Raw genomic sequence first — 10,427 nt, 5'->3', positions numbered from 1 at the left:
CTCCGGTTTTCTCCGAAATCACCCGGAACAATTCCGGTGTCCGAATATAGTCGTCCAATATATCAATCTTTATGTCTCGACCATTTCGAGACTCCTCGTCATGTCCGTGATCACATCCGGAACTCCGAACAAACTTCGGTACATCAAAACTTATAAACTCATAATAAAACTGTCATCGTAACATTAAGCGTGCGGACCCTACGAGAACTATGTAGACATGACCTAGAACTATTCTCGGTCAATAACCAATAGCGGGACCTGGATGCCCATATTGGTTCCTACATATTCTACGAAGATCTTTATCGGTCAAACCGCATAACAACATACATTGTTCCCTTTGTCATCGGTATGTTACTTGCCCGAGATTTGATCGTCGGTATCCAATACCTAGTTCAATCTCGTTACCAGCAAGTCTCTTTACTCGTTCTGTAATGCATCATCCCGTAACCAACTCATTGGTCACATTGCTTGCAAGGCTTATAATGATGTGCATTACCGAGAGGGCCCAGAGATACCTCTCCGACGATCGGAGTGACAAAACCTAATCTCGAAATACGCCAACTCAACATGTACCTTCGGAGACACCTGTAGTACTCCTTTATAATCACCCAGTTACGTTGTGACGTTTGGTAGTACCCAAAGTGTTCCTCCGGTAAACGGGAGTTGCATAATTCTCATAGTTACAGGAACTTGTATAAGTCATGAAGAAAGCAATAGCAATATACTAAATGATCAAGTGCTAGGCTAACGGAATGGGTCATGTCAATCACATCATTCTCCTAATGATGTAATCCCATTAATCAAATGACAACACATGTCTATGGTTAGGAAACATAACCATCTTTGATTAATGAGCTAGTCAAGTAGAGGCATACTAGTGACTATATGTTTGTCTATGTATTCACACATGTATCATGTTTCCGGTTAATACAATTCTAGCATGAATAATAAACATTTATCATGATATGAGGAAATAAATAATAACTTTATTATTGCCTCTAGGGCATATTTCCTTCATGGATATCTTGGGCCCATTTCCTTGGGCGCCAGGGGGCCATCGCTACCTCTACGTCGCCATTGACAAGTTCACCAAGTGGGCGGAGGTGGAAGCTTTCCACTCTCCTACGCGTGTTGATAAAGAAGAACATCAAGGAGTGGGAGGAGTGCCTACCCATCCCTGAGTATGCCTACAACCGCGCAAGACACTCTACCACCGGCAAGTCCCCCTTCGAGGTCGTCTACGGTTTCAACCCTTTGTTGCCATTGGACATCCTTCCTCTACCGCTTCTAGAACGAGCAAACATGGACGCAAGTGCAAGAGCCTCCTACCTCAAGAAGATGCATTAAGAAACACGTTCCACGATCGAGCGCCAAGTACAACGACTCACCGCCAAGCTCAACATCAACAAGTCTCAGATGGTGTTCCAACCGGGTGATCAAGTATGGATACATCTCCACAAGGACTGCTTCCCCAAGGAACACAAGTCCAAGCTACTCCCAAGAGCCGATGGACCATTTAAGGTGCTCGCACGCTACAACGACAACGCCTACAAGGTCGACATCCCACGTGACAAGTACAACGTTAGCGACATCTTCAACGTCAAAGACTTGTCCAAGTACCATGGTGATGAAGAGCACGATCTATGGATGGATCTCTCCCAAGGGGGGGGGGGAGATGATGCGGAGCATCCCTTGACTACCCGCACCGACACTCCATCACCACCGCAAGCACCGAGAGTACCAATGACAAGAGCACATGCACACACCATCGAGAACGAGGTTGTCTCTCCCCTCTTCGAGTTTCGTTCGGTTTCACATGAGAATTGAATTCTACCTCAAAGAGACTCGCTATGCATTCTTAGGCACCAAGAAGATGATCGTGAGAAGGAGAAGACGGAGACTCGAGCACCCACGGAGCAACGGAGAGCAGAGGAGAACGAGAAGAAGGAAGGGCTACAGCCCCTAGACACCCCGGGTGCCCGGCTGTTTCGGCCCCGGGTGCCCAGCCACAACCTGGGCAGCGCCCCAGCCGGCCCCGGGTGCCCAGCCTCCCAACTGGGCCTCGCCTAGCCCACCCCGGGTGCCTGGCCAACTGGCCCTGGGTGCCGGGCCTGCCACCTGGGCTGTGCTTAGCTCACACCCGGGTGCCCGGCCTCCCGCGTGCCAGCCCCCAGCTGCACCACTGGGTGCCCAGGACTTGGGACCCCGGGTGCCCGGCCCTTCCCAGTCGGCTTCCTGTACAGGCCGGGTGCCCGGCCTCTTCGCCCCGGGTGCCCGGTTCAGCCTGGGTGCAGGCCTCTGACCAGTCCGGGTGCCCGGCCGGTTCCTCCCCCGGTGCCCGGACCCTTCCTCCGTGGCTACGCATTTCAGGGACTTTTTGGTCCTTTGTACCCCTCTTTCTCCAAGTTTCGTCCCTAGCCTTTATATACTCTTTACCTAGCTCATTTGGAGGATAGCAAAGTATTTTTGAACACCAAAGAGAGCTTTGCTCCTTGTATCTCCTCCTCTTGGAGATTAAGCCCCCACCTAGGGAAGAATCCTTTGGATTGTCAAGGCCTCCTCTTGGAGAAGATCATCATCAAGACCTCACCTAGTGGCAAGAACTTTCCTAGTGATATTTTCCTTGAATTGTTCATATAATCTTGTGGATCCCAAGTATGCTACTCTAGTGGGTGTGATATTTGGGTTTGTTTGAGTGTTTTGTGCCTTGTGTTCTTGAGTTTTCTTCCTCCTTTTCCCCCTCCAAGTGTGAAAAGATCCCCTCTAGGGTTTCACCCTACAACATTTTGTATCTTGGTAATGATTCTAATGTTCATGAGAACATGATGTTGCCTAAATTGAATATGTTTACTTTGCTTATAAATGAAGGGCCAAGTATGGACAAGAACAATGGACATTGGAGCATGATCAAGCATGGAGAAGATGGCGCACACAAGGGGGATAAGAACAAAGTTTCTAATGGATTTTTCCGCACTTTGGAGCCACCATGATGATGTACAAGTACATGGACGAAATATACACAGATAACCTTTCATAAATTTCATCCGTAGCTTAATATAGGTGCTGCACCACCTTATTTTGGGCCAGGCCCATGTAATTTCTAAATACTACTTATAGGCTACTTTTTCGAGTCTGTATTGTAGGAGAAACTACTCACGAGGTGTTTTAGTCCCATCTTGCCAAGGGGGGATGAAATCCCCTCTCTTTCTCCACTAGAAATACAGCCCTTAAGGCACTGTTTAGACTTTGGGTTTTTTATATTAAAGTTCGTCATAGATGCAACTCGCGTACTTTTCTTGTGCTCAACGACTAGGCAAAGACGTCATAGAACTCCACTTTGATCAATAAATATTTCCTCTTAAATTTGCAATATCCAGATTGCAATCTCAGTTTCTTGCTTGTTCTTTGTTTTCCTGCAAGAAATAGATCTTCATGGTCAGGTTGATCGTGCTCCGGCATGGTCAATAACCTCTCGAAGTTGGTTTAGAGATTGCTAAGGCGCGACGTCTTCACACGTTTGTAGTTGTATCATCAAAGTCGACTTCCTCATAAATGATAGCTACCGTCTCATCAAAAGAGGGGACACCTTTACCTCTATCAATGATGCTACCTAAATTGGATATATTTGTTTTTCTTATAAATGAAGGGCCAATCATGGACAGGAACGATGAACATTAGAGCATGATCAAACATTGAGAAGATGGCACGCGTAATGGGAGCATGAAGAGTTTTTGGTGGAGTATTCATCACTTTGGAGCCACCATGATGACATCCAAGAACATAGACGAAATATACAAGATGGCCTTCCATAAATAGCATCCATAGCTTAATATAGGTTATGTGCCAACTGATTTTTGGGCCAGGCCCATGTAATTTTGAAATACTACTTATAGGCTATTTTTTAGAGTCTATATTTGTCGAATTGTGGGATCCTTAAACCCTTGAGAGGTTCTAACTCTGGGGTGCGTGCGGAGATCTCAACCTACCTAGCCTGCCGACTCGCGATCCTCCTACGCCTAGCGCGTTAAGCTCAAAGGGACAAAGAGACACGATAGTTTATACTGGTTCGGGCCACCGTTGTGGTGTAATAACCTAATCCAGTGTGGTGTGGTGGATTGCCTTAGAGGGCTGAGGATGAACTAGTACAGTGGATGAACAAGCCTCAGGAGGTGAGGTGTTCTTGGGTGGTGTGGTGTATGCTACTCTACTTGTTTTCCTCCCGTCCCCCTTCTATGGTGGCTAGTCCTATTTATAGTGGCCATGGTCCTCTTCCCAAATATGAGCGGGAAGGGATCCCACAACGGTCGGATTTGAAAGGGGACAAGTAGTACAGTCTATCCTGACAAAAGTAGTCTTCGCCTGTGAAAAGCCTCTGGTCGTGACGCTGCAGTGGGCTCGTCGATGACATCCGTCCTGCCGTCCTGGCGGTCCTGGTCTCGTTGCACCAATATGGAAACCTTTGGTTGATTCCTCGGGACTCCACGCCTGCGTCCTGCTTCCTTTGCACCGAAGAGGAAACCTGCGCTCTGCGGCCGCCTAGCGCCCACTTGGTGAGGGAGTCCTGGATTAGGGGGTCCTCGGACAGCCGGACTATATACATGCGTCGGACTGTTTGGCTATGAAGATACAAGACCGAAGATTTCTTCTCGTGTCCGGATGAGACTCTCCTTGGCATGGATGGCAAGCTTGGTGATTTGGATATGTATATTCCTTTCTCTGTAACCGACCTTGTAAAACCCTAGCCCCCTCTGGTGTCTATATAAACTGGAAGGTTTTGCCCATAGGGGACAATCATAATCCCATAGGCTAGACTTCTAAGGTTTAGCCATTATGATCTTGTGGTAGATCAACTCTTGTAATACTTGTTGGAAATATGCCCTAGAGGCAATAATAAAATGGTTATTATTATATTTCTTTGTTCATGGTAATTGTCTATTGTTCATGCTATAATTGTATTATCCGGAAATCGTAATACATGTGTGAATACATAGACCACAACAAGTCCCTAGTGAGCCTCTAGTTGACTAGCTCGTTGATCAACAGATAGTCATGGTTTCCTGACTATGGACATTGGATGTCATTGATAACGGGATCACATCATTAGGAGAATGATGTGATGGACAAGACCCAATCCTAAGCATAGCACAAAGATCGTGTAGTTCGTTTCGCTAGCGCTTTTCCAAATGTCAAGTATCATTTCCTTAGACCATGAGATTGTGCAACTCCCGGATACCGTAGGAGTGCTTTAGGTGTGCCAAACGTCACAACGTAACTGGGTGACTATAAAGGTGCACTACGGGTATCTCCGAAAGTGTCTGTTGGGTTGGCACGAATCGAGACTGGTATTTGTCACTCCGTATGATGGAGAGGTATCTCTGGGCCCACTCGGTAATGCATCATCATAATGAGCTCAATGTGACCAAGTGTCTGGTCACGGGATCGTGCATTACGGTACGAGTAAAGTGACTTGCCGGTAACGAGATTGAACAAGGTATTGGGATACCAACGATCGAGTCTCGGGCAAGTAACGTACCGATTGACAAAGGGAATTGTATACGGGATTGATTGAATCCTCGACATCATGGTTCATCCGATGAGATCATCGAGGAGCATGTGGGAGCCAACATGGGTATCCAGATCCCGCTATTAGTTATTGACCGGAGAGGCGTCTCGGTCATGTCTGCGTGTCTCCCGAACCCGTAGGGTCTACACACTTAAGGTTCGGTGACGCTAGGGTTGTAGAGATATGACTATGCAGTAACCCAAAAGTTGTTCGGAGTCCCGGATGATATCCCAGACATCACGAGGAGTTCCGGAATGGTCCGGAGGTGAAGAATTATATATAGGAAGTGCAGTTTCGGCCATCAGGAAAGTTTCGGGGGTCACCGGTATTGTATCGGGACCATCGGAAGGGTCCCGGGGGTCCATCGGGTGGGGCCACCTATCCCGAGGGGCCCATGGGCTGAAGTGGGAGGGGAACCAGCCCCTGGTGGGCTGGTGCTCCCCCCTTGGCCCCCTGCGCCTTGGGTTGGAAACCCTAGGGGTGGGGGCGCCTCCACCTGGCTTGGGGGGCAAGTTTCCCCACTGGCCGCTGCCCCCCCTTGGAGATGGCATCTCCTAGGGCCGGCGCCCCCCCTAGGGGGCCTATATAAAGAAGGGGGGAGGGAGGGCAGCCGCACCCCAAGTCTTGGCGCCTCCCTCTCCCCTTGCAACACCTCTCCCTCTCGTAGAAGCTCGGCGAAGCTCTGCCGAGATCACTGCTGCATCCACCACCATGCCGTCGTGCTGCTAGATCTTCATCAACCTCTCCTTCCCCCTTGCTGGATCAAGAAGGAGGAGACGTCTTCCCAACCGTACGTGTGTTGAACGCGGAGGTGCCGTCCGTTCGGCGCTAGGATCTCCGGTGATTTGGATCACGACGAGTACGACTCCCTCAACCCCATTCTCTTGAACGCTTCCGCACACGATCTACAAGGGTATGTAGATGCACACCCCTCTCTCGTTGCTAGATGACTCCATAGATTGATCATGGTGAACGTAGGAAATTTTTTATTTTATGCAACGTTCCCCAACAGTGGCATCATGAGCTAGGTCTATGCGTAGTTACTATGCACGAGTAGAACACAAAGTAGTTGTGGGCGTAGATGTTGTTAATTTTCTTGCCACTACTAGTCTTATCTTGCTTCGGCGGCATCATGGGATGAAGCGGCCCGGACCGACCTTACACGTACACTTACGTGAGACAGGTTCCACTGACTGACATGCACTAGTTGCATAAGGTGGCTAGCGGGTGTCTGTCTCTCCCACTTTAGTTCGAGCGGATTCGATGAAAAGGGTCCTTATGAAGGGTAAATAGAAATTGGCACATCACGTTGTGGTTTTACGTAGGTAAGAAACGTTCTTGCTAGAACACCTATAGAATCCACGTAAAAATTTGCAACAACAATTAGAGGACGTCTAACTTGTTTTCGCAGCAAGTGTTTTGTGATGTGATATGGTCAAAGGATGTGATGAATGATATATGTGATGTATGAGATGATCATGTTCTTGTAATAGTAATCACGACTTGCATGTAGATGAGTATGACAACCGGCAGGAGCCATAGGAGTTGTCTTTATTTTTGTATGACCTGCGTGTCATTGAAGAACGCCATGTAAATTACTTTAATTTATTGCTAAACGCATTAGCCATAGAAGTATAAGTAGTCGTTGGCGTGACAACTTCATGAAGACACGATGATGGAGATCATGGTGTCATGCCGGTGACGAAGATGATCATGGCGCCCTGAAGATGGAAATCAAAGGAGCAATATGATATTGGCCATATCATGTCACTATTTGATTGCATGTGATGTTTATCATGTTTTTCATCTTATTTGCTTAGAACGACGGTAGCTTAAATAAGATGATCCCTCGTAATAATTTCAAGAAAAGTTTTCCCCCTAATTGTGCACCGTTGCGAAGGTTCGTTGTTTCGAAGCACCACGTGATGATCAGGTGTGATAGATCCTAACGTTCGAATACAACGGGTGTAAGCCAGATTTACACATGCAATACACTTAGGTTGACTTGACGAGCCTAGCATGTACAGACATGGCCTCGGAACACGGAAGACCGAAAGGTCGAGCATGAGTCGTATAGTAGATACGATCAACATGAAGATGTTCACCGATGTTAACTAGTCCGTCTCACGTGATGATCGGACGTGGCCTAGTTGGCTCGGATCATGTTTCACTTAGATGACTAGAGGGATGTCTGTCTAAGTGGGAGTTCATTGAATAACTTGATTAGATGAACTTAATTGTCATGAACTTAGTCTAAAACCTTTGCAAAATGTCTTGTAGATCAAATGGCCAACGCTCATGTCCACCTCAACTTCAACGCGTTCCTAGAGAAAACCAAGCTGAAAGATGATGGCAGCAACTATACGGTTGGGTCCGGAACATGAGGATCATCCTCATAGCTGCCAAGAAAGATTATGTCCTAGAAGCGCCGCTAGGTGAAGCACCAATCCCAGAGAACCAAGACGTTATGAACGCTTGGCAGTCTCGTGCTGATGATTACTCCCTCGTTCAGTGCGGCATGCTTTACAGCTTAGAACCGGGGCTCCAAAAGCGTTTTGAGCAACACGGAGCATATGAGATGTTTGAAGAGCTAAAAATGGTTTTCCAAGCTCATGCCCGGGTCGAGAGATATGAAGTCTCCGACAAGTTCTTCAGCTATAAGATGGAGGGAAATAGTTCTGTTAGTGAGCACATACTCAAGATGTCTGGGTTACACAACCGCTTGGCTCAGCTAGGAGTTAATCTCCCGGATGACACGGTCATTGACAGAATCCTCCAGTCGCTCCCACCAAGCTACAAGAGCTTTGTGATGAACTTCAATATGCAGGGGATGGAAAAGACCATTCCTGAGGTATATTCAATGTTGAAATCAGCAGAGGTAGAGATCAAAAAGGAACATCAAGTGTTGATGGTGAATAAAACCACTAAGTTCAAGAAAGGCAAGGGTAAGAAGAACTTCAAGAAGGACGGCAAGGGAGTTGCCGTGCCCGGTAAGCCAGTTGCCGGGAAGAAGTCAAGCAATGGACCCAAGCCTGAGACTGAGTGCTTTTATTGCAAGGGAAGTGGTCACTAGAAGCGGAACTGCCCTAAGTACTTAGCAGACAAGAAGGCCGGCAAAACCAAAGGTATATGTGATATACATGTAATTGATGTGTACCTTACCAGTGCTTGTAGTAGCTCCTGGGTATTTGATACTAGTGCGGTTGCTCATATTTGTAGCTCAAAGCAGGAGCTGCAGAATAAGCGGAGACTGGCGAAGGACGAGGTGACGATGCGCGTCGGGAATGGTTCCAAGGTCGATGTGATCGCCGTCGGCACGCTACCTCTACATTTACCTACGGGATTAGTTTTAAACCTCAATAATTGTTATTTAGTTCCAGCTTTGAGCATGAACATTGTATCAGGATCTCGTTTAATTCGAGATGGCTACTCATTTAAATCCGAGAATAATGGTTGTTCTATTTATATGAGTGATATGTTTTATGGTCATGCCCCGCTGGTGAATGGTTTATTCTTAATGAATCTCGAGCATAATGTTACACATATTCATAGTGTGAATACCAAAAGATGTAAAGTTGATAACGATAGTCCCACATACTTGTGGCACTGCTGCCTTGGTCACATTGGTGTCAAGCGCATGAAGAAGCTCCATGCCGATGGACTTTTAGAGTCTCTAGATTATGAATCGTTTGACACATGCGAACCATGCCTCATGGGCAAAATGACCAAGACTCCGTTCTCCGGAACAATGGAGCGAGCAACCAACTTATTGGAAATCATAGATACTGATGTGTGTGGTCCAATGAGCGTCGAGGCTCGCAGAGGATATCGTTATGTTCTCACTCTCACTGATGGCTTGAGTACATATGGGTATGTCTACTTGATGAAACACAAGTCTGAGACCTTTGAAAAGTTCAAGGAATTTTAGAATGAGGTAGAGAATCAACGTGACCGAAAGATACAGTTCTTACGATCAGATTGTGGGGGTGAATATTTAAGTCACGAATTTTGTACGCACTTAAGGAAATGTGGAATCGTTTCATAACTCACGCCGCCTGGAACACCTCAGCGAAATGGTGTGTCCGAACATCGTAATCGCACTCTATTGGATATGGTGCGATCTATGATGTCACTCATCGATTTACCGCTATCATTTTGGGGATACGCTCTAGAGACAGGCAGACAGCTACATTCACTTTAAATAGGGCACCGTCTAAATCCGCTGAGACGACACTGTGTGAATTATGGTTTGGGAAGAAACCTAAGCTGTCGTTTCTAAAAGTTTGGGGATGCGATGCTTATGTCAAGAAACTTCAACCTGAGAAGCTCGAACCCAAGTCAGAAAAATGCGTCTTCATAGGATACCCTAAGGAAACCATTGGGTATACCTTCTACTTAAGATCCGAGGGCAAGATCTTTGTTGCCAAGAACAGGTCCTTTTTGGAGAAAGAGTTTCTCTCGAAAGAATTAAGTGGGAGGAAAGTAGAGCTTGATGAAGTACTACCTCTTGAAACGGTAAGTAGCGCAGCTCAGGAAGATGTTTCTGTGGTGCCTGCACCAACAAGAGAGGAGGTTAATGATGATGATCAAGATACTTCAGATCAAGCTCCTACTGAACTTCGAAGGTCCACAAGGACACGTTCCGCACCAGAGTGGTACGGCAACCCTGTCTTGGAAATCATGTTGTTAGACAATGGTGAACCTTTGAACTACGAAGAAGCGATGGCGGGCCCAGATTCCAACAAATGTCTTGAAGCCATGCAATCCGAGATAGGATCCATGTACGAAAACAAAGTGTGGACTTTGACAGACTTGCCCGATGATCGGCGAGCGATAGAAAACAAATGGATCTTTAAGAAGAAGA

The sequence above is a fragment of the Triticum dicoccoides genome, chromosome 5B (genome assembly GCF_002162155.2).
Source record: "Triticum dicoccoides isolate Atlit2015 ecotype Zavitan chromosome 5B, WEW_v2.0, whole genome shotgun sequence".
NCBI lineage: Eukaryota > Viridiplantae > Streptophyta > Magnoliopsida > Poales > Poaceae > Triticum > Triticum dicoccoides.
The sequence above is the reverse complement of the archived record's forward strand: the minus strand, read 5'-3'. Positions refer to the sequence as shown.